Source organism: Danio rerio, chromosome 13 (assembly GCF_049306965.1).
Source record: "Danio rerio strain Tuebingen ecotype United States chromosome 13, GRCz12tu, whole genome shotgun sequence".
NCBI classification, from domain to species: Eukaryota; Metazoa; Chordata; class Actinopteri; order Cypriniformes; family Danionidae; genus Danio; species Danio rerio.
Window position 1 is genome coordinate 30023987 of NC_133188.1, and position 25500 is coordinate 30049486.

General features: G+C 35.0%; 1 long non-coding RNA gene across 1 annotated transcript; it reads left to right on the plus strand.

Moving 5' to 3' along the window:
* The first annotated feature begins 1297 nt into the window (after positions 1 to 1297).
* On the plus strand, positions 1298 to 23373 carry LOC141377189 (uncharacterized). The gene is made up of 3 exons (XR_012389313.1): positions 1298 to 1332; positions 7950 to 8074; positions 20029 to 23373. It is a non-coding gene; the product is annotated as an uncharacterized lncRNA (long non-coding RNA).
* The last annotated feature ends 2127 nt before the right edge of the window (positions 23374 to 25500 follow it).

Sequence of the window (25500 nt, forward strand, 5' to 3'; positions counted from 1 at the left end):
TTTCTTGAACATGACAGTAAGTTCACTGTACTCAAACACCCTCCACAGTCACCAGAACTCAGTCCAATAGAGCACCTTTGGGATTGTGGTGGAACGGGAGATTTGCATCATGGATGTGCAGCCAACAAATCTGCAGCAACTGCGTGATGCTATCATATCAACATTGACAATCTCTAAGGAATATTTCCAGAACCTTGTTAAATCTATGCCATGAAGAATTAAGACATTTCTGAAAGCAAAGTGGGTCCAACCCAGTACTAGTAAAGTGTACCTAATAAACTGGCCGGTGTATGTTAGCTATAGCCATGGTATTTAAGCTACCCCTTTTAAAGCTTTTTTGAATCAATATTGTTTCATGGTGGCTTAGTGCTTAGCACTGTCACCTCACAACAAGAAGCTTGCTGGAACAAGAAGTTCCGGCTGGGTCAGTTGGCATTTCTGAGTGGAGTTTGCATGTTCTTCCCGTGTTTGTGTGGGTTTCCTCCGGGTGCTCCGGTTTCCACCAAAGTATTGTGATAAGTAGGCCCACACAGAATCTACACACACAGAATTTTGCAGATTTTTTGCAGATTTTACACAGAATTCCGCAGATTTCTGCAGATTTTTAGCCAATCATTAATTCTGTTTATCTACTTATGTAAATGTGTGTAAATCTAAATTTCTCAAGTTTTTTTTATTAATTAAGCAAAGCAATATTGTTTACTAATATAAAAATGTTCATCTGATTTATGTACAACATAGTTAGTAAAGACATATTTTCTGTCTTTTAGTAGAGATATTATATAAGAGACTTGCTTTGTTTACCAAATGAAGTGAATCTAACTGGATTTGCATTTAAACATTAAATAAAAGTTAAAAAGGTATTACTTTTTATTTCAAATATTAAGGTTTTAATTGTAATACTCCAAAAAATTATTCAGCAGAAATAGCAGATTTTTACCTAAATTCTCTGCAAAAATAGCAAAAAACGTTGCTGCCCCTGGTGATAAGTTGGCTGTTCATTCCACTGTGGCGACCCCTGATGAATAAAAAAGGACTAAGCTGAGGGAAAATAAAAGTTTCTGTGTAAACAAAAAAAAAAAAAATGTTTTATGAAAATGGTGGCATGATGTGCTTTCATATCATATGTTCATCGTATGTCAGGTTTGCACAAGAACTAATCTAATAATTACACATTGCAATACAAAAGAATGAACTAATGCATATAATTCATTGTGCCTTTATTTAAATGATGATAACAATTAAGGAGAAAACTTGTATTTTGTAAATATAAAAAGTTAGGGAAATGTCCTTCCTAGGTCAAAGTTCAAAGAAGAAACAAAGCTGCACATGGTAAGTTTAGAACCATATTGAAATATTGCTTGTTTAATTGTACACTGACTGCATTGTTTTGAATTTGAAAAAGGATTGTAAAAGACTATCATAAATGCTTGAGCTCATATTGGAAAATGCGTTTTTATGAGTACATGTTATTGAGGGCTTTCATACTTTTTGCATTAACACTGTTTTATTATAACACAGCAACAGCTTTGCCGGATCCGACTAATGCAGATCTATGTGACTGCATTATGTTTTTGTGTACGTGTGAGAGAGATTGTGTTGGCTTTGACCTTATTGGGTCAGCTAGCAGTAATACAGTGTGAAAGAAAAACATCACTGCCAAACAGAATATGCCAAACAAATGAAGAAAATGCATTTTAAAATGTCACGACTTAACCCTACACAATAAAAAAGTTATGTATTTATGAATGCATTTATAGATGCATATGTAAAAGGGCATAATGACCTGACCTATCACAGATCATTACACTGACATACGTGGCTGGCAAGAAGCAGGGCTGTCAAGGTGTATCACGCTGACTGTGTTGGGGCTTTCAGCGCATGTTTAGTATTCACCATGTGTGCGCTTCTTTATTAGCTTGTAGAGGGGAGAAAATGGTGAGGATGCTGAAAATGTCTCTCTTATTCCCAGTATGGGTCTTATTTCATCGGTTCCATTATCAAGTGTTCATTCAGCACTCTAAAAGTAGCCGTTTTAATATTGTCTGCATTACGCGTCGACTTATCATATTGTATCCCCGAGGCATTGCCTGCGAAATTATACATTCCTCTGAGTCAAAGTATGCCTTAAACGCAAGATTATTTCACTCTGCACATTTCTGAACTGATTGTACAAGTTATTATACAAGAGCAGCACATTAGCAGTCCATACAAGCAAACAGCCTCTCTACACCATGTTCCAATTACAAACTGTTTTGCTCCGAGTATTTTCTTTCTCTTTAGTGCATTATCGAGGCCTTTAAAACTAGTTATGGTTGCAAGATGTATTGCTATTTCAAATACAAGTAATATGAATCTAATGACCAGTAATGAGAGACTGGTTTGCTATTAGGGGAGAGGCCGGAGACTTGCTAATAAAGCACGCGGACCGCTTCGGGGAACTTGCACTGACCAAGATGTACATTAGGGCCTTAATGTCTCTAAAGCCTGGGGCTAAATTGAAATGTAAAACCCCAAACCAAACATCATTTAGGACTATATATCTCTTCATGATGTGCCACTATTTGTGCATATTGGTGCTGGTTATGATGCAATTTTTTTTCTCTTTTAGAGCTGTGCATTTTACGGTGGTCTTCATTACGTTCTCGCCCTAGATAAACAAATAATAAAAAAGAGTGGAGCAAAAATCTGAGAATATTGCATGGCGACAATTTAGCCACCTCATTTGAATCAATAGTAGAGCAAGACCTTTGTGGATATTTAGATTTCTTCCTGTATGTTGACTTGTTTCAGTCTGAGTGCTTCGGATGTTTAGTGAAGACTATGTAAGGAAACGTATCTGTGTTGGAATATTTGCCTTTGAAGATGTGCCCTTGGGTGGCAAACATTTACATGTCTTCATAATATTTCCATTGCTTTTCAACTGGTCACGTCCTTCAGACGAGCAGCCAGACCATAATTCAGACAGATTTAATTGATATCATTGAGCATGCATGATAATGAAATAATAACTTTATTTGAGCCGTACAAATGCTCTGCTGTAATCTTTTAATACAATTTAAGTGTAAGTATATGTGCCATGGAGTGCAGTAACTTGATGAATAATCATTATGAAAAGCTCTTTTTCAAATAAACTTAATATGAACTGAATAAACATCCAGTACCATTCAAATGCTTGAACAGTGTCAATAATTAAATTAATCGTGTCTGTAATTAAATTAAAACTTTTATTTGACAATAATTCATTCATTTTCTTTTCGGCTTAGTACCTTTATTAATCAGGGGTCGCCACAGCAGAATGAACCGCCAACTTATCCCGCTTATGTTTTATGCAGCGGATGCCCTTCCAGCTGCAACCCATCACTGGGAAAACACCCATACACTCTCATTCACACACACACACACACACAATATGGACAATTTAGCTTGCCCAATTCACTTATAGTACATGTCTTTGGGCTTTTGGGGGAAACCGGAGCAGCCCGAGCAAACTCACGCGAACACAGGGAGAACATGCAAACTACACATAGAAACGTCAACTGAACCAGCAACCTTCATGCTGTGAGGCGACATTGCTACCCACTGCACCTCAGCGCCACCCTGATATGGTAATAATACATTTACACGGTAAAAAAATCCTGGTTGCCTTAAATTTTAAAGCTGAATCAAATTAACCTTATGAGTCCATTGAACTTGTATGTTAAACTGACTTTAAACAGCTTGCGTAACTTATAAAATTAAATTAGAACATGATTAACTTGATTAAACATAATGTTGTCATGGCTAATTTGTTGTATAGTTTTTTTGACAGTGGAGTTATTTAAGGAGAGAGTAAGTAAATGCATACGTAAGGAAGTTAATTAGATTAATGAATGCTAAATTTCCAATATTTCTAATCACTTAATCATAAGCAGCATGATTTTTTTCAAAAACATTTTTTAAATTCCACATCAGTGTTTAAGGATGAATTTTAAAGGATCATGTGAGACTGAAAGCCAATAATGGTAGCGGAAAATTCAGTTTAGTTTCATTTTATTTTACAGCTAAGTTTAAGTTAATTTATTGTAAATAAGTTATTACTGTAATGCATTATTGTAGAAGGCAGTACTGGCCTTGACAATTTGGCTTAAAGTCAGTATCTCAATTAATAGTACATTTTAACTCGATTATGATTAATGAATGATTATTTTATTTATTTATAAAAAAATTTTGCCCCCATACCGACAGATTTTGTACTGTAAATATGTATATATATATATATATATATATATATATATATATATATATATATATATATATATATATATATATATATATATATATATATAGTAGAAATATATAGTAATATATATAGTAGAAATAAGCAGTATCTCTTCTAAATATAATAGCTCGTGTATATCATGTAAATAATGTTTTAAACATGCATTTCTGAAATCATCTGTAAACACATATGTTAAAGTAAATAATCATTTTAATGTAATGGAAAATATGCCATCTCAAGACATCTCAGCATAGCTTCCAATCATCACCAGTGTAGTGCAAACTAAGAAACAAGAATGGGACCATCGTTCTACTTGAGCAGAAATCAGATGAGGCTGCAAAGTGTGGCTAACAGAGCGGGGTCACCTGACTCCACATGCGTTAGGGAAAATAATTGAAATATCTGAATGTCAATTTCGATTACTATTCCATTAATTGCCCAGCAATGTCACAATATTTATTTGAAAAATGATTCTCTACATTCTTTTTTCAAAATCTTTTTTATCAAATAACCAACCTCATGTTTAGGTGGTTAAATGTTTAAGTAGTCATGTAAAGTAGTTAAAAAATAGATTTTTCACAAATAATGTATGCTGTACTCACAGTTTGTGCTTTATCATAGGTTTGATAAGAATTTAGTTATAAAAATAAATCTTTGTTATTGGTATTTATGATACAAAGAACTGTTAACATTTATAAACTTTTATTTTGCACAAAAGGTTTTAGTGTTTTAGTGTTTATAGCAGAAATATGTTTTTTTAGATTCTAATCTAAATAACTTTATAGATTATAATTATAATAATATCATTTTAAAGAACCAAAACTGTTCTTTTTTTATTTTAATGGTTTAATGTCAAGTTTTGTGCGGTTTTAAGAGCTTCAGCTTGTTTAGTTACTTTTTTTGTGCTTTGTCATAGGTTTGATAAGAATTTAGTTATGAAAATAAAGTTTTGTTATTGGTATTTATGATTCTACATAGAACTGTTAACATTCATATATAAACTTTTATTGCACAAAAGATTCTTTAAAGTGTTTATAGCAGAAATATGTTTTTTTTAGATTATAATCTAAATCATTTTATAGATTATAATTATAATAATATCATTTTAAAGAACCAAAACTGTTTTATTTTAATGGTTTAATGTCAAGTTTTCTGCAGTTATGAGAGCTTCAGCTTGTTTAGTCACTTTTTGTTTATTGTCCAACTCTGCCTTTTAGAGGAAAAACAATAATCTTGCTATGGGATATGTAGAATTATGCATAAGCATGCAGATTTGTGTGATATTAATCATGAAATGATTATATTAATGATCATGTAGAATGCTACTCTGAATAAAATATATACAGTATAAACAGTAATTATATTTGTTAGAATGTTTATTGAGAGAGATCACCTGATATACAGTATACTTTTTTTCATATTACATCACAGAAAAAAAGCATGTCAGCAGTTTAAATGACCTGTACTGGTACCTTGTTTATCACAGCTGTCTCATGACGTGGCATTTCAGAAACTACAGTGGACTTAAAACTGCAAAGCGGAGAGTGAGAAATACACTCTTTCCTCCAGCAGTTACATGCCAGCTCTTTCCTCTATAGCAAGCATGCAGTGAGGCCTGGTTGTGAGCTGTAGTTCCTGTATCTAGGGTTAATTAAGCTGTCTGCTGCTCTACCTCTGGACGTGTGTGGTGAGAGACACCAAGAAGGCCCTTTAGCTTTGTGTCACCCTGCTGTCCACATGGCCAGACTCTGCCTCTGTGCAACTCATCGATCTTAGGGTCAGGTACAGAGAGAAAGAGGAGGAGGACGACGGCAGAGTTAGACACCGGGGAGTTGTGTTTGAAACCGTGTGTGTGTGTGTGTGAGTACACGCATGTTCTGTGCTGCTTTGACATGGTCTCCCCAGACATGTGGACTCCTCTTTGCCCTGCAGGACAACCAATTAGAACCACACAGTGCTGGAGGTGAAGGAAAGCAGCAGCAATGCCTTTACTGACTTTCTGACAACATTTCATCAACTTTGATGTGTGTAATATGTTGAATGAGGGTGTACATGTATTTCTGCACCTTTTAATTTATTTATTTGCATAATATTTTGACTTAATAAAATAAAAAAGCAATATATAAATATTTTACCTCATACTCTACACTTTTGATGCTTTAAATAAGTGTCATGTTTAATTGGATTGTTTCTATAATTATGGTTTAATAGAAGTTTGTCTTTGTCTGGTTGAGGTATTGGTGTCTATTGATATGGTTGAGTGTAAATTTTTTAGCCAGTATGTTGGTAGTGACTAATGGGGAATAAACACATACTTTTGTTTTTAATACTTGCTGTTTTATTCTTTATGTATAATTATTTATGTCTACTAATCCAAGAGTCATGACTAAGGCCCAATCCCAATTCTGTTTTTGTACCCCTACCACTTCCCCTTCCCCTTCCTCTTGGCCCTTGAAACAGAGAGTTAAGGGGAAGGGTTTAAAAATTTACCCCTAAGAATTGAGACTACAGCACCTGCACACGTCATCATATGTCACCGCAATCTCTTTCTTCATATGAGATCGATGACAGAGACATGCTGTAGTTATTCCAGTTGCTTTATTTTTTGGCATTTATCTTTACTGAAAGGCATGTATTATGTTATCTCAATGTATAAGAGACAATAAGATATATACTGCACATTTACACAGTGGCCATATTAATCTATGTAAACAAACCAAAAACAAAATTAACATTATAGTAGATGTTGTAAGAGCCCATTCACAGCCACTAGACTTTTCTGACAGGGTATTCGAGTGTCGTCGAGTGTCAGAATGTTGGGGACTGCTATACAGATTCTTATTTCAATCCCCAAATTGATCTGTTTATTTCCATAGACATTTAGACACTGTTTTCTTATTGAATGTAATTTCATGTTTTATTTGCTGAATAACAACAACAACTAGCTTAGTCCCTTTATCATTCTGCGGTCACCACAGCAGAATGAACCGCCAACTTATTCAGCAAATGTTTTACGCAGCAGATGCCCTTCCAAATGCAACCCATCACTGGGAAACATCCATATACAGTCATTCACACACATACAGTACAATACCGACAATTAAGCTCACCCAATTCATCAAAAGAGCATGTCTTTGGACTTGGGGGAAACCGGAGAACCCGGAGGAAACCCACGTGATCACAGAGAGAACATGCAAACTCCTCACAGAAACACCAACTGACCCAGCCGAGGCTCGAACCGGCGACCTTCTTGCTGTGAGGCGATTGTTCCACCCACTGTGCCACCCTAATGCCTTCATATTGTATTGTATTAATTTGACTAATTTTAGAGATCAAAATGATTTTTATCTAAGATGAATAAATTAAAATGATTGGATTAAATTGTTGTCCCGACTTGACATTTACTCAAAACAATTCCCTTTTTCTGTATGTTATATTTAGTTCATTGTAGAACATTGTATTCTGTTTCAAAAGTATGAGACTGTATCTTTAATTTGGATTACACAATTATTCTAATTTAAGATGATTTTGAACTAATTAAACCAACATACAAACCTCAGAAAAGAAAGAAAGAAAAAAAAAAACATTATTGTAATTGGCCTGAAATACCAATTGTAGCCCCTATCTTTGCTGTGCGTGTTGAGTTTGCTTCAACAGCAACTGTAATAATCATCTTTTGCTTCAACAGGGAGGAAGAAAATTCAACATCACAAAATCCTGTTTCACCTCTTCTCGCTCTAAAAGACTGAGTTTCATGCTTGTTTGGTCATACGGCACACGCAGAGCTGCTTCCTGAAGGTGGTCAACATGCAGGTCAGTGTGGTGTGGTTTCGTTTTCTGATTTGACCTCTGCTGACCTCTGTTTTCTCCTGTCCACGTCTCTCCTCTTTAACTCTCTCAGCCTGACCACAAGTGTCTTCTCTCATCCCACTCACACACAACATCTCACAATTAAGCCATTATTGCAACCTACATCTCACAAATCAGTGACCTTAACGTCTGTGCTTGGTCTTAAGCTGAAGAAGATGAGCTGCTTTTGTTTTTCTGCAGGCCTTGCTCTGTCTGTAAATGCCTGGTTTGACTGTTAGAGTCAGAAAATAGTGTAAATTGGATTTACAGATCACACTTGTTTTAAGTGTGAATGTGTTGACTAAATCCGGGGGTTGGGGCTTTTTACACAGTAGTAACCAGTCTTTAATGTCTTTTTGCACTTATAAACCTGTAGTTACAGTAAAAATGTTTTTACATTTTATTTAAAGTATTGAATTAAATTAATTTACTGGATGTCATAATTCTGAAATAGAATATATAAATTTATTTATTTATTCAATCAAATTAATTTATGTTTAATGTTGATCCTATATACATGGTTAATTTGCTGTAAAAAAAATAGAAATACATGAATAATATTACTGTCGTGACATTCACATTGACAGAACAATCTCCATTTAATTTGAATGTACGTTAAGCAGTAACATGTTAAGCAAATATATATATATATAATTTATACAACAGTTCTGTCTGGTTCTCGAATCTGATTGGCTGATAGCCATGCAATATTCTGTGATAACAGCAAATAATGGAGCTGTTGGACAACTTTTAAGGCTTTTTAGGCAAGAATGTAGATGTTTATATTGTAACTATGTAGTTTATTCATAAGGAAAGTGCCTATTTTAAATATTTATAATTTTTCCGGAGATACAGCACGTTGGCATCCATCAGCCTGTCATACTGAGCAGAGCAAAGATAGTTAACTCTCCGTCATAAGATGGCGACAGAGACTGCATAATAGGTTCTTATAGGAGAAAAACTCTGCTACAGCTGATCAAATCATTATAGAACTGGTAAGTGACACTTGAAGTTGATCTCCCTCTTTTGTATGTTGTAGTGCTGTATTTATACCATAGTATCTGGTAGTGTTTGCTTTGCTTTGGCGTTTTTGGGATTAATTATTGTAATATCCCTATTATCCCTAAATAGAAAAATATTTTCTATTTCTCTAATTAGTCTCTAGACTAATGGCATTTCATGACGTTCAGCCTTATCATTTTAAAATGTGAGCAAAATCATCTGTTTTGTCATCACTTTAGATGTTATGCTAGAGAATCATTCAAACAGCTCTGAAGTGACGTTTGTAAAGTAGCAATGATTTCTTGGCGCCCAGCCATGACTCAGGACACTGTTCATATTTCTGCTGTGCCACAGAGCGCCATTTGAAAAGTTTCATATTAAATAACATTTGAATGTGTGCGTCTAGTGTGTGATACTTCCAATTGTCATGTGCGTGCTGTGTTGCGGCGCTGAGCGGCACATTCGGTGTGTGACTTGCTTAAGGCACACAACGCATGCCTCCCACCAGTGCTGATATACAGCCATATCGCACTGCTACTCTTGTGATATCGCTCATATATATTTATTTAGACCTAGCACAAAATCAGCAATATAATACACACTTAAAAATGGCAGTATACAATTTGATAAATAAATGATATGCTATTATCATGCATTCCTTTTCTTTTCAGCTTAGTCCGTTTATTAATCCGGGGTCGCCACAGGGGAACAAACTGCCAACTTATCCAGCGCATGTATTTCGCAGCGGATGCCCTTCCAGCCACAACCCATCTCTGGGAAACATTCAGACTACTCCAGACACTCATACACTATGGACAATTTGGCCTACCCAATTCAACTGTACTGCGTGTCTTTGGACTGTGGGGGAAACCGGAGCACCCGGAGGAAACCCATGCGGATGCAGGGAGAACATGCAAACTCCACACAGAAATGCCAACTGACCCAGCCAAGGCTCGAACCAGCGACCTTCTTGCTGTGAGGCGACAGCACTATCTGCGCCACTGCATCACCTATCATCATCATCATTATTGTTTTTATTATTATTATTAAAATGTCTTCTATGATTACCATGGCTGCATCAGTTTCAATAAAAATTCTGTAAAAAGTGTAAAATTGTAAAATAATTACAGTATATGTTGAGGACTTTTTTTAATCAGTTACTGTTTAGGTGGCAGTTCTTACTCCAGTCATTAGTAGTAGCAGTAGTGAAAAGTATTTTATGCTTTTGTTTGAGAAATGTGACATACTTCATTATAAAATTCATGATTCTTTTGATCATTTATTGCCTAGATGACATTTAGTTTTTACTTTGTAATCATCTTGATTCGGTGCTCAGTTATAATTATCATTGTAATATTTCCATGCAGTGTATGATTCTTTATTTTTGTTGTTGTCATAACATCCTGGTAGAATAAATAAATTATTCAAAACTAAGAATAGTATTTTTCTATTATCTTTTGTTGTTGTTGTTGTTTTTAACAAGAAAAAAGTAACAATTAGGCTAGGCATTGTTTTTTTTTTATATTGTATTTCATCTGTTTTTTTTTTGTTTTTTTTTTTTCATCTGAGTAGATATTTATAGCAGCTCAAATCATTGAGCGGAATGACAGTAAAACTGCATACAGTCTTTCCAGCCGTATACGCATCAGGGAACCTTAACAAGCTTTGAGAATTACGCTGAATTATTCACCTGTGTGCCAATTACAATAATATTATTTACTTAGCACTACCTTTTCCTTTTATGTTCTGCCTTAATAACAATGGATATGGAGTCCCTTAAGTGCTCGCTTAGGTTTGCTTAATTATGATGCCTATTATCATCCATGTATCCACCCACAGCTCATCTACTTTCAGTCTCTGCACCTCAAGGATAAACACACACACACACACACACACACACACACACACACAAATGCAAGCTTTCACACAAACGAGTGAATGTTTACCTGATATTAATTCATTGCGGTGCGGTTGCACAGTACAGAAAAATATTTATTAGAAGTTTAATGATAAAATCAATGTCGTATTTCAAGGCTGTAAAGACTTTAACGTCCATCTGTGAAGGAACTGTCTCTGACCTCTAGTGCTGGGCATTAATTTTGCTATTTTAACTGCCTCTCAGTACCATCAGATCATACAGAAAGCATTAGCAAGCATTAGACTGTGTGTGGTTCAGTTGTGAACCTCATAAGTTAACAGTCCTTTTTAATTTGGTCTCCAGTGGGTTGTTAAGAGCAGGGAATGACTATGAGAAACACAGAAACCCTTGGGCTATAATAATTCCTCTCTTTTTCTATTTCTCTCTTTCTTTCTCTGTGTGTGTGTCTCTTCTCATGCTCTCACCCTCCATTTACTTCTCTTCTAAGCCCTTGTTCAACCGTGCATCAAATGTGAAATACTACTTTTTTTCACTCTCTCTTTGTTTTAATCGAAGCAGAATGTTTGTAGTATTCAAGGCCCTGGAAACAGGTATAGATTCACGAAATCTGTGAGAAATTGGATTTCCATTTCTCCCCAGATGAATTTACTCAGATTAGCTTAATATATCTCTATAAGCTGCCTACGTTGTAATAATCATAGGGTATGTTGCATCTGTATACCTGAGCGGATGAGAGAAAGGGGAAGAAATCAGTTTTGTATTCATGACAGTTTCTCTGCACCGAAAAATCAATCTCAATCAAAGCAGCTACAGAGTTTATCATAAATTATCATGAAAAGGGTTTCCACTGAGTAGATGCTTAATTACAATCTCATTTGAATAATTTTGCATATTAATGAGCGCCGAATGAAAATCGTTTTTAGAGTTCTTACTTGAGCCCGGGAACCCACGGTGATAATCGCAGACCTTTAAAATGTATGTGATCTTATTACCGCACCAAATCTAGCCATTTCTCTCAGCACACAGTTGCGTTATAACTTGATTAATGGACTTGTGTCTTTGACATTAATAAACTATAACCGAATTAGAAAGACTTCATTAGTTTCAGCTTGGACCACATGTTTAGCTGCATCATGAATTAAACCACTGTGATATCAGCACCTCGTAGCATTTGGTTTTGTTGACGAAAGTTGCATCCGCCATTGATGAGAATTTATTATCAATGCTGTTTTGAGAAGACAGAATTTTAGAAATGGTAGTCAACCAGCATTGAAATCAGTTAACCAGCATTTGTTCACCAAAAAATGGATAACTAGCTGTTGTAAACACCATAAAAATGCTTATTTCACATCCCAAATGTGGGTGAAATTTAAAAAAACTCAACCAAAAGCTTAAAAATATATACTGTAACAAAAAGGTTTTTCTTTACCCCAATTTGAGTTAAAATGACCCTGTAGGGTGTATTTACTGTCATTTTACTCCAAACTTAAAAATAATGGGTCTAGGGTTACTGTATATCAACAGTGCCTTACAAGAACAAAGAACAATATATATTTAACTATGCATATACTTTAAGTATCTTAGAAACTTCATGTGGTTATGTTGAGTCTTTTTTTTCTAAGTGTGTGAAAATTTCTTAAGTCTTGTAACAACCCTTGTAACACTTGAGAGTTTTTTTTTCATTGAGTATTTGAATATGTGCCCTATCAAGTGTTCATAAACTCACCCTTTTTATCAATTTATCAAAAAAGTAATGTTAACTGTTTTATGAGTTAAATGTACCCCAACCCCAATTATTATTATTTTTTGAGTCTGAAGAACACAAAAATATTTTTTTGACCATTGACTTCCACTGCAACAGAAGTTTCTCTTAATGTGTTTTATGTTTCACAGAAGTCATAAATGGTTGAAACCACAATGGCATGAGATAATAGAAATTGAATTGGTGGGGTAACTTTCCTGCATATTTGAATATTTTGTAAGGCTTAAATTGTTAAATTCTAGGTTCTTGGATAAGTTTTTTAAAGTCTTTAAACTCGAAGAATAGAATGCTAATCCAACAAATCATATATTAAAACATTACAGATATTTTTTAAATGCCCAGTTTTCTTGATTTAAATAAAACAATATTCAAAGAGTTCTATTATTTTTTTATAAAGAGTAATTAGCACTTTTATATGTTGGCTAAAACCCCCTTACTTTATCTGTAGTAATTAACTATGTCAGTTTGATGCATAAGAAAGATTGCACAATAAAGTCATTTAGCATACAAGTTGAATAGCCTAAATGATGACAGGATAAAAATTTTAGAGTGACTTATTTCTTAAGCATAAACATTTTCTTTAATGTTACACTGTTAAAAAAGGAAAAGCTGTTCTTTTTATTTTATTACCATTTTTATTTTTTTTTATAATTTGCAGTTTTCTCTATGATTGAAGTGCTCTTTAAAAGTGGGTGGCACAGTGGTTAGCACTGTTGCCACACAGCAAGGTTGCTGGTTCGAGTCCTGGCTGGGCCATTTGGCATTTGTCTGTGGAGTTTGCATGTTCTCCTCGTGCTGGTATGGGTTTCCTCCAAGTCAGTTTCCCCCTCAGTCCAAAGACATGCACTAGAGGTGAATTGGGTAAAAATTGGCTGCAGTGTAAGTGTGTGTGTATAAGTGTGTATAGGTGTTTCCCAGTATAGGTTGGAGCTGGAAGTGCATCCACTGCGTAAAACATATGCGGGAATAGTTAGCAGTTCATTCTGCCGTGGCGACCTCTGAAATAGAGACTAAGCCAAAAATGAATGAATGCTATTTAAAAGTTAACAACACATACTCTTAATCTTAATTTATATTAAAAAATTATTTTTCTTTTAATAATCAACTTTAACGTTAATACAAAAATTAAATAAAAATAAAATCATTGTAAGGGCGTAGTTGTTTAATTAACTTTAAATTGCTTTTTTGGAAAAATTCCATTCTTTAATAATGTATTAATAGCCTAATGTAAAAAAAAATATGTTTTATAAATATGTTACATTAAGTTTGTTGTAGCCTGTAGCCTATCTTGAAATTTCCATCAGAAAATGGACCGTTTCTTGTTAGACGGAAAATTGTAGGTCTATACTGTTTTTGAGTAGCTTGCTTTAACTCACTCTCAAGTCTTCAAACAACCTGAGACTGGAGTAAAAGACCACATATCCAGGGCAGAGGAGGACAGTTAGCGCGGATGGTGGAGATAATGCTTGAAAAATGATACAACAGCAGAGACTAGTGGTGAGACGGAGCTTTGTGAACGCTCTTCCTATTTCTTCAACCTCCGCTGTTCCTCCTTTATAGCCTTGACCTTTCCCACTGTTTGCTCAATGATCTAAGTTACATTTATAACAGATTAGGCTGTAAGGCGGGAGGTCATTAGGGAGAGGTCTCCCACAATATACACATAAGTAAACTTTCTATACTAATGAAAAACCGACGGGTCGTAATCCCTATATGAAAATTCTTTAATGGATTGTGTTGACTTGGCGGTTCTATGAAAAGTTATAATTAGCATTTTAATATGTCGGGTTAAACCTCTGTGTATTCACTTTCTGTTTGTTCATTAACAGATGTGCATATAGCTAGTGTTACTATATTTAGATCTATTACAACTCATTTGATTTTTTTTTACTTTAAACAAAGTTATGTTTCATTTTTAGGAACATTTTATAGATTTTTCTCTCTCTATCGCTGTCATTCAATCGCAAGCAAACACAGGAGATAAAGTAAGGCTTTAATTAGAGATGTGTCATTAAAATATCCTCTCTTTCCAGAGATGGTGGGGGTTTGCTTCTGGATGGTTGGGTGGGTATTAACAAGTTCATGGATCTTATTACTTTCTCCCTCCGTTGCATGCTGTCAGCTCCTAGGGATATGATATCCGATGGCTGGGCTCACATTTACAACAAGTTCATTACGGCACGACTGCCGCTCTTTCTGCTTGGGCCCAGCTGGTTGGAGGGGTCTGTGTTTTAATTAGTGCTGAGGGTGTGCATATTAATTACAACATGAGTGATATTTACTGTACCTAAGGAACACAGGACCGGCTAAAGACACTGGCAGCCTCAGCTAATAAAGCCAGCCATGCTAATGAGCAAAAGGAACCATAAAAATAGACGGCGGCAAAATAATTCATAAAGTTTATTGATCTCGGAGTAAAGACGTTAAGCTCCGATTAAGGGCAACAAAAGGAAAGGCATCGCACTTTATCAAATAAATAAGCCGAGTGGAGAAATGTGAGCACGGAGACAGATTGTCATTAAGTAGGTCACGTGACGCTTTTCTCCAGAGAACGGCAAATATTCGTTCATGCGGTGAAAGAATAAAATAAAGGAGGGGGAAACACTAGAGTTTTCTCATAAATCGGATGAACGTAAAACTGCTGTTGGTCTGATTGTCAAAGACATTTGTGATTCATCTAAACGCAAAGACGTTTCTTGTAACTGTGCACAAGTTTCAGGTAGGCTATTCGCAAACTTTTATTATATTTTTATATTGTAAGTTTTGCTTGAGGTGTAGTAGGCTATTCTTTAAGAACAGTACAGCCAATATGTAAAAAAAAAAAGAAACATATGCACTTTCCCTTTCGAAAAAATACCCTTAGATCTTTGCAGATAGTATTTATTTATACAGCCTAATCATTTTTTAGGAGTTTTTCACCTTTTATTGGACGGGACAGTGGAACGTAGGCAGGAAAATGGGGGTAGAGGGGAGAGCAGACAGAGAAGAAGGATTGAAAAAGGACATCTGAGCTGGGAATCGAACTTGGGTAACCGTGAGCACCGTGCTCCATAGGGTGTTCGGGTAGTTCAAAAGACCCACACCCTTACTGATAAAGTTCAGAAAATGACCCCTATATTGGCACATTTATTGATTACCAAATATACAAAATTTTGACTGAGGAAAAGTTGAATAAGGTAGCCAGTTTATTATTTTCCTATAGGCTACAGTTTTTTGTTTTAAAACAAGTTTTACCAGATTCCTTTTTTTAAATGATGGATGATAATAATTTTGTATTTAAAATTAAGCTAAGCATTTTTCATATGAATTTATTTCAATCTAATCTCATGACAATATTTAAATTGAGGATAAATCTGAAATATTTTTGGTGCATCAAAAAAGTGTGGTTATGACCACATTCCGACAAGCTGATCCAGCAAAGATTAGTTCTTAAAATGTCACTAGAATGCATAACTGAATAGAAAATGAGGCGAATAACTGATAAAAGGTCCACTTTTTAAAAGGTCTGCCTGTTTTAATAGCCTTCACTGCAAAAAATGTTTTTCTTACTTAGATTTTTGTCTTGTTTCTAGTTCAAATATCTACAAGTTCTTAAACCAAGAAGCATTTTCTAGACAAGCAATACATATTGTCTTGTTTTGAGAAATTAAATGTCAAAATGAAGTGAGTTTTTCCTTAAATTAAGCAAAAAATCTGCTAATGAGGTAAGCAAAATAATCTTATCACAAATCGAAGAACAAGATTATTTCGCTTACCCCATTGGCAGATTATTTTGCTTGATTTGAAGAAAAACTCACTTCATTTTGGCATATTATTTCTCAAAACAAGACAATATGTTTTGCTTGTCTAGAAAATGCTTCTTGATTTAAGAATTTGTTGATTATATGTGGATTAGAAACAAGAAAAAAAAAAATAAAACTAAGTAAGAAAAGCTTTTTTTGCAGTGTGGCGCTACAGTATATGTTGGCGGACTAGGATAAATCTTTTCCATAAAACACAGCTACAACATTGACAAGTTTTTGAACAGCTTTTGAAATATTGTCTGAACATTTTATTTTAGAATACTTGAGTACGATCAGTTTAAAACATTAATAAAAATAAATATTAATCACATTACAATAATTCCATAATGAATCACTTGACAAATTAATAAAAAAAAATATATTATTTACAGTAAATGGTGTAGTCTTACTATAGGCTACATATAATTACTTATGTTTACAAATAGATACTGAAACATAACACTTTGGAAAATTGTTTCAAAAAGTTCAACAACAACCAGGAGAGTTCAACAACCAAGAGGAAGATGGAGTGATAAATGACTAAGTGATTTTAAATGACTGAGTGTTTATTTGTTTTGTTCATATGATTTTGATAGATCCTCTTTGCTTAATATATCAGATATTATATGAAGGCTGATGAATATGTCTCTGTATAGTCACAGTGGGCCTGTTATCTCATCTGATTTCCGTCCATCTCCAGTCGGCTTCTCGTCTGTGTAATTACGGCCAGTCCACAGTGGGCCTTGCCCTCACAGTATGCGCTAAGCCTGTGCCAAGATGACTCCATATGTCCTTCACACAACAAGGCCTGTAATGTGGGAGGTCTGGCTTTTATCCAAAATCATCAAGGTGTCTAGACAGGTATATGTTGAGTAGTCATGAAATCTGCCAACATGTGTTAATGAATGTACGGCTAAGCTGACAGCAGTTGCCTGTATCTGAATCCCATATGATAACCCTTGACTGGCTATCAGTGTTTCCACGTCCCCCTCTCTTCACCCGCTGATCAAATCCCTGATTATTTGGGAGTGATTTCAGGATGGTTACGGTTCTATTTACGAAGCAAAATCTGCTGTTCGCCCAGATCACAAGTTCGTTTGCGTGCGCAGGAAACCTAAGGGCTGATTTTATAGGTTGATAAAAGGCATCTGAAACAGATGCCATGTTAAATGGCTGCTATGTGAGAGTGCACACTTATGCAGCGGGTGAAAGTGGGATTGCGTTGGCAGCTCTCCAAATGAAGGTTGTGTATAGCACACACCGGGGAGAGAGGGAGAGATGCTGAAAAAAAGAGTGAGAGAGTTAGACGCTTCATCTTAAGTCATGTCTGGTATCAAGGCAACACACTTAAAACAGCAATTTGTTTCCCTTGCATCCAATAAACAGCTCATTCCTTTTCCAATCAATCACCTGAAGCAGAAAGATTAAAAGTGGGGGAGAGGAACTCCAGGCTGCAGGTCGCTCTGGAGAGGCAGTGGTGCAAGACAATCTGAACCATCTTCCTCCTGCAGAACAATAACAACAGATCTGTAAGCTACTCGTCATCAGGAGTTTTTCCACTTGATAACTATGCAGTGTAATCCACTGGCTGCATGGGGTACTGATTATAGGTCAGTACTTTGATTAGAACATTTGTGGGTGTTCAAATTGGGACTATTTTCTGCAATACTGGGTTTGATGGCGTAAATCTATCATTCTGTAATGGTTTTTCCCAAATTGAAAAATAAGCACGAATCACAAAGTTTAGCTGAATGTCCGTTCTACAGGGTTTGCATCAACCTGTGTTAATACTCACATGAGAAATGAGTGTTGGAAATGTAATTTTTTTTCTAAAATAAAATGCATTTAATTAGCATTTTTTACACTCTTGTGGTGGTTTGTGACTTCTGTGAAAAAGAGTTAATGGGGCTGTCTCCGTTATGCTTGCCTTGTTTAATGTTGGTCACTAGGTTACCAATACTACAGTCAGCTACTCTAAACATTGATGGTAATGCACTTATTTTGCTTTACTCACCTCATGTGTAACCTGTTTAACTTTACTTTGAAAGACTAGTTTTAGTAAGATTTCTCTTTTCTTTCTTTCTTTCTTTCTTTCTTTCTTTCTTTCTTTCTTTCTTTCTTTCTTTCTTTCTTTCTTTCTTTCTTTCTTTCTTTCTTTCTTTCTTTCTTTCTTTCTTTCTTTCTTTCATTTGACCAACCACACTTTGTTGCTCTATGGTGCATTTATAGACCATTTCAATGTGGTGATATCATCTGCCCTTGAAAATTTCCTGCTTGTTATCATACTTTTTCATTTCTGTAACAATAGGCATAACATTATTTGTCAGTATCTGGACCTTTTTGGATTTATGGAAGCTAAAGAAATTAAAAATGTAAAATAGGAAATACATGAGGACCATTGTTATTGTTTACATCCCTCGAAATGGTCTATACAATACTACTTCCACTAAATAGGGTCATTAAACTGCAAACGTTTTTAAGTGACATTTTTATTTTAATATATATAAGTAAATAAATTAAATAAATAAATAATTTTTAGTTTGGTCATGTAAATTTTTGTACAAAAACTGGATGAGTTGCCAGGTCGCTGGTTCGCGCCTCAGCTGAGTCAGTTGGCATTTCTGTGTGCAATTAGCATGTTTTCCCCATGTTCAAGTGGGTTTCCTTTGGTATAGGTGAATTGGGTATGCTAAAAATTGACCGTAGTGTATGTGTGTGAATGATTGTGTATGGATGTTTCCCAGTGATGGGTTGCAGCTGGAAGGGCATCCGCTGCTTAAAACATATGCTGGATAAGTTGGCGGTTCATTCTGTTGTGGTGACCCCAGGGACTAAGACGAAAAGAAAATTAATGAATGAATATTAAAATATGTAGTTTTTATGTTTTAGTCTAAATTCTAGTTTTAAATACCTTTTTAAAAATGCATGTTATAAAAAAAGATCAAATTCTTTTCACATTCAGTCACCAAACAAACCATAGAATCAAACTTTTTTTTTTCCAATACAGATAAAAAAATGGTCACTATGACTATGAAAGTTAGATGCTAAAATATCATTAGCTGAGTCTAAAAACAACAGAAGTCGAAAGAAAGTCCCCAGCCATCATGACAGAAGAACTCTGCTTTGTGACTGTGAATACGAAGTGCTTTGTTTGTCATGCACAATGAGAGAGAGAGTGCAAAGCATCTCTTCCACTCTCACCCTTGAACACACAAACACATCATCTCTATCTTCCTCTCCTTCTATCATTCCATCTCAGTCTTGGTCTCATCCTCGCTCTCTAGCCATTTTAGAGATACGGCTATTTCCAGCCCTGGTGTTGACAGGGCAATTAGTCTGAGCACCAGATCTCTAAACTCCCAGCAACACTATCATTCTGCAGCCCGTCAATTCATCAGCTGATTTGCTATTAAACAGAAAGCCAGTGCTATAAAACTGGACAGTGAGGTCCTGAACTGGGTTGTTTAGAAAAGCAGACATGTCGCTCTGACAGGTTTGTTTATAAAGGAGAGAAACTGGAGGCGACTGTCCGGTGCGGTCTAGGCCTGATTTCCCCTGTCAGAGTCTACGCTTCTCCTTTGGCATGGAGGCACGAGGGCTGCTGTCCTTGTCAGAACACCTGCCGTCTCCTCCACAACCTCGCTGCAGTCCTCCCCTGAAGATCCATCAATCCATCCCTGCAGAAGACATCGAAGCACGCCAGAAAGTCTACGCATTAGCACAAACAGCTTCTAAAAGTATGTCAGTGTGCTCTTTAGTGTATTGTTTGTTGTTTATTTGTTCTTCTTTCAAACAGATCATTCAAATTCAATGAGGGGGAGGGGTTTTTGCCCTAACTTTTCAATCACAACTCCAGACTTTCCTTCTCATAATCAAAATGCAAAACGAGGATTCAGAGTGCACCTAAATCACTTTGATTTAAAATATGAATCAGATATTCTCAATGTGAGCATTTTTAAGAATTATTTTGTGAAAAATATTTTATCAGCTTTCATATTAATGTGATAATTAAAATTATTTTCCTCAGCATAGACTTGTTTAAAATCTATTTGACATTTGTTCTTCTTTTAAACACAAAAAATAATATTTTGAAGAAAGCCCGAAACCTTGAAGGATTGACTTCCTAGTAATAGTTGTGTTCAACAGAAAAAAGAAACCCATAAAGGTTGGAAACTACATAAGCAAGTGAGTACGTTTTCATTTTTGGGTGAACTATCCCTTTAAATGTTCATGCACTCTATTGGAGTTTATTTGCTTATTTATTTTGACATGGACAACACAATTACACTCGACAACCAAATGCATTTGGTTGACTTGCTAATTCTCAACACCTGTGCAAGGGACAGCTTGACATAAATAGAAAATAATGTGGATACATAAACTTCATTATAAAAAATAAAACACATTATAAACACATAACCATTATAGTTCTTTGCGGTAAAAGCAAATGCGGCATGATCAAACAAACTAACAGTAAACTATTTGTGTAAACTGCTGTTTTGTTTTTAACCACTTTAGTACACTACTTAAAACCTTCTCATTTTAAGCCAAGAGTTAAATTATTCCACAATTTGGTTCCCTTAACAGAGAAAACAGATTGACCAAAAGAGGTCTTACACTTTGGAACAAGACAGTTACCATTAGAAGTTGCTCATGTGACTCTGTGAGAGGATTGATGCCTACTGATTAGATCTGAAAACAGCATAGTAACATGATTATTTAATTTAAAAACCAAATTAAGATAATTAAATATAATAAAATGATCAAAACTAAAAGGTTATGTTTACATAAAACATCACAATGATGCCATTGCATAGGCTTTAAGTCCATAATTTTAATGGCTTGTTTATATAGTATATTGAATAGGATTCAATGTGGTTAAAAAGGCATGTGACCACACTCTCAGAAATAAAGTTATGTAAGCTATCACTGGGGTGGTGCCCTTTCAAAAGGTACACATTTGTACTTAAAGGGTCCATATTGGTACCTCAGAAGTATATATTATTACCTAAAAAATTTAAGAGGAACACTTTTGTATTTTTTACGTTCTAATATGTACCTTTGAGGTATTAATATGGACCTTTTAGATACAAATTTTAAAAAAGGTAACCCAGTGACAGCTAGCCTACCTTTATTTCTGAGAGTGCATGATGTACGCATGTATATTTTTGCATTTTGATATGTTAAAAATCTTCTAATAAAACGAAAACAATTTAGACTTGGCTTGACCTTCTTACAAATATTTTGAACATCAAATTTTAAATTCACGTCTAGAGTTATGCCAAGATACTTGAATTCCTTCACTTCTTCAATAACTTTATTTTTAATCAGCACCTTAAATTTATTCCTTGAAGGGCTATTTCTTATGGAGAAGCATATAAAAGCTGTTGCAGGAGTACTTGACATAAAAAGTAATGGCAGAATACAGACATTGTGTTTCTTTGCAGAATAAATATATGCATAGGAGAAACTTTCTGCATTAATATGTTGGTACTATGAACAGTAAAACAATCTGTTTAAAAACTTTTTTTCCACTTATCTATTCGAACTACATTATGGGACCTTGATTTTGGCTCAGACAGATTTTTATTGTAAAACATTGAGCGAGTTTTTAAAGTATGTCAGCGCGCTCTTCATTGTATTGTTTTTGTTGTTTGTTTGTTCTTCTTTCAAACAGATCATTCAAATTCATACCGGGGAGGGGTTTCTGCATGGGGACGGTCCCTCCCGCCCTCACTTTTCAATCAAAACTCCAGACTTTCCCCCTCATCATCCCCTTTGTCTCTGTCTTTTGTCTAATTTTGCCTCTCCCTTGACATATTTCTTCCTTTTCCATCTCATCCAGCTTCACTTTCATTCATCTACCTCTCTCCCTCATCTTTTTATTCCTCTCTCTTCATCCCTTTCTCTCTCTCTCTCTTCTCCTCCTCCTCCTCTCTCTTTCCCTCAGCGGTCCGACCGTTCATTATCCTAATTAAATCCAGCAGCTGAACATCCTCTTATCTGTAGGGGAGGAGAGAGAGAGGCCATGATGCAATAGGGCTGATTTGCATATCCAAAGTTAATTAGTGTGGAGGAGCAGGTGTACAGTAATAATAATCATCACACATGACAGTCACCTGTGCCCGCTTTTGCTCTGCCCTTCCGAGATGTGCCCCATTCCCTCCCTCCACTGTCCCAAATCCCCCCCTACCATCATCATCATCATCATCATCTCAGCCCTGCATTGATGGAATTCACTCTCTTCCTCTTTTAATCTCTCACCATCTCTCTCTGTCTCTGTGTTTTTCTTTTCTTTTCTTTTTTTTCTTCTCTGAAACCCCCGCACACATGCACGCTTTCTTTTCATACGCTTCTCTTTTCAGATTTATTCCACACACTCCCCCATTTTTGCCTTACTGGAGTTGTTGCTTCTGTTTTTGTGTGTTGGCTTTTCATTTTTGTCGTTTTCTTTCCTTTCCGCTTCTGCTTGCGGAATCTGGTCGGTCTCTGATGACTCTGTTTCTTTTGACTTCATTTTCTCTTCTGGAGTTTTTAGCTGCTATTTGCAAAACATTTAATATGTAGAATGTAAATGGAAACTTAATAATATATATATGCTTGAAATAGCTATACATTTTTGCCTTTTGTTTATACCTCATGTGTAAGGACTGCTAGAAATGTTTCATGTTTTGTGACATTCAGTGATGTTGCCATAACTACATGTCGCGCTTGATGCAGTAATTTACACTGTTTTATATTCTGACTATCATGTAATATACAGTCATTCCTTTGCTTCTGTGGTTATGCAGATGTAAAGTGCAATATGTTCATGTTGTGAATACAAATATACAATTGCTTTTTTTTTTTTTTTGCATATAAACTGTTTCAGTAAGCCTGTCAAGTACATTTGATACATTTCATGTTTCTTTTGACTCCATTTTATCCCCTGAAGCTTTTAGCTGCTCTTAGCAAGACATTTAATATGTAGAATGTCAATTTAAATGTGTGTCTATGTTTTTTTTCCCAATAATATATATTTTTGTCAAGGATCGTACTAATACCGAATGCTAAACTTTTAGACATTTGATGCATCATATAATCCAGACGCTAGTCCAGCGAAGAACGGTTCCAGAAATTGACAAAAAAAATTTCAGAATTGACAGAAAAAGACAAAAACAGAAGCCAAATAAATAAATAAACAAGTAAATAACAGAATGAAAATGTGGTAAAATCTGGTAAAAATCAGGCGAGTTTTTTTCTGGATTGCTTTTAAAACTGTCGGTTGCGTTTTAGGGAAGTGGGTGGGTGGGTCTGTCTGTGCTTTTGAAAAAACTATTGGTTGGGTTTAGGAAAGGGGGTGGGTGGGTCAGTCGATCAGTCAGTCAGTCATTAAGTTAGTAAGCCAGTCAGTTGCGAATGACACTCGTGAGAGAAATTTGAAATCTCAAAAAGGGTACACATCAGCCTCAAAACTCAAAAAAAAAAAAAAAAAAAAAACGTACCTCATGTGGCGTATTTGGTGCTCTCCAGAAATGTATATAGTGGTACATTTTCACAATGAGCCTGGGTTGTAAAAAGAGATTCCCCAAATCTCCTATGTAAAAAAAAAAAAAAGAAAAAAAAAAAAAGAAAACAAAAGTTTTGTTCCTGACTTCATTATTGCATGTTTTATAAAATAATGCATTGTTTGCATATTTATACATGACATTTAAAAAAATGTGTAATACAAAACATGCTTGTTTATTTGTTGTTGTTTTTTTAAGAGGACAAAAATCTTCTGTCACTGAACGTTCTTGTCACTAATTTTACTAACAAGAAACAAGGCAGAATAAAATTGGGCTTTTGCCTTTTCACATCTCTTCTACTGTGCACACTTGTCTCTGAGCTGTCAGTCTGCCTGATGAGGCTCTTTGAGGTCCGGCTTGCTTCTTTTTATCCTTGTGTGGAAATGCCACTAATTGCTGTTGCTAATTCTGTATGGACATTTCACAGTGTTTCTGCTTCTCAGCCCAATGCGTGGTTCACACCTCCGGGTGTCCAGGATAGTAGTGACGTTTGTGTGTATGCGTGTGTGTGTATGTGTGTGTCAGTCTTTGAGGTGTGCTTCACTGGGCATATTTAACACTGTCGCCATCAGCACCATTTCTGAGCCACAGACTGATGTGGTTACCTAGATACTGCTCCCTTGGGATGCAAATTAAATTCTGTGAAGAGATGTTTTGTTATGCTTGTTTTTCCACAACAGAAATATTCCTTCAGTCATCATCAGAATTCAGCCTCTGGGAACATTTTACACGTATTAACACCTACATTGCACAGTTTGAAAGTGAGAGTTTGGTCCGCATGCTACAGTACATATGCCTTGTTTTTTGTTTGTTTTTTGTTTTACTATTTATTTATTTATTTATTTATTTATTTATTTATTTATTTATTTATTTATTTATTCATATATATATTTATTTATTTATTTATTTTTACATTTGTGTTCAAGAAGAGTGACTAAATAAATAAATAAAACAAAAATCTATATTATTCAAATATTCAATGTAATAAAATAATATTTGTAATATTTTACAGTTGATTTCATAACTTTATCTCAAACCGTACCAGAGTTTTACTCAAGTGCATACATTGGATAATAAACAACAAAAATATGGCGTCAGTACCATAAATAGTGTAGGTAAATAAATAAATGGAATACAACTAATAAAATTATGTTATTTAAATATTAAATGTATTAAAATAATATTTGTAATATTTTACAACTTTATCTTACTTAAGTGTATACATTGTATAATAAACAACAAAAATATGTTTTTAGTACCATAATGTAAATAAATTTATAAAATACTACTAATAAAACATATTATTCAAATAATTAATGTAATAAAATATCATTTAAAATATTTTACAGTTTTCATGACTTTATCTCAAACCGTGTCAGTTTTACTGAAGTGCTTACTTTGTATAATAAACAACAAAA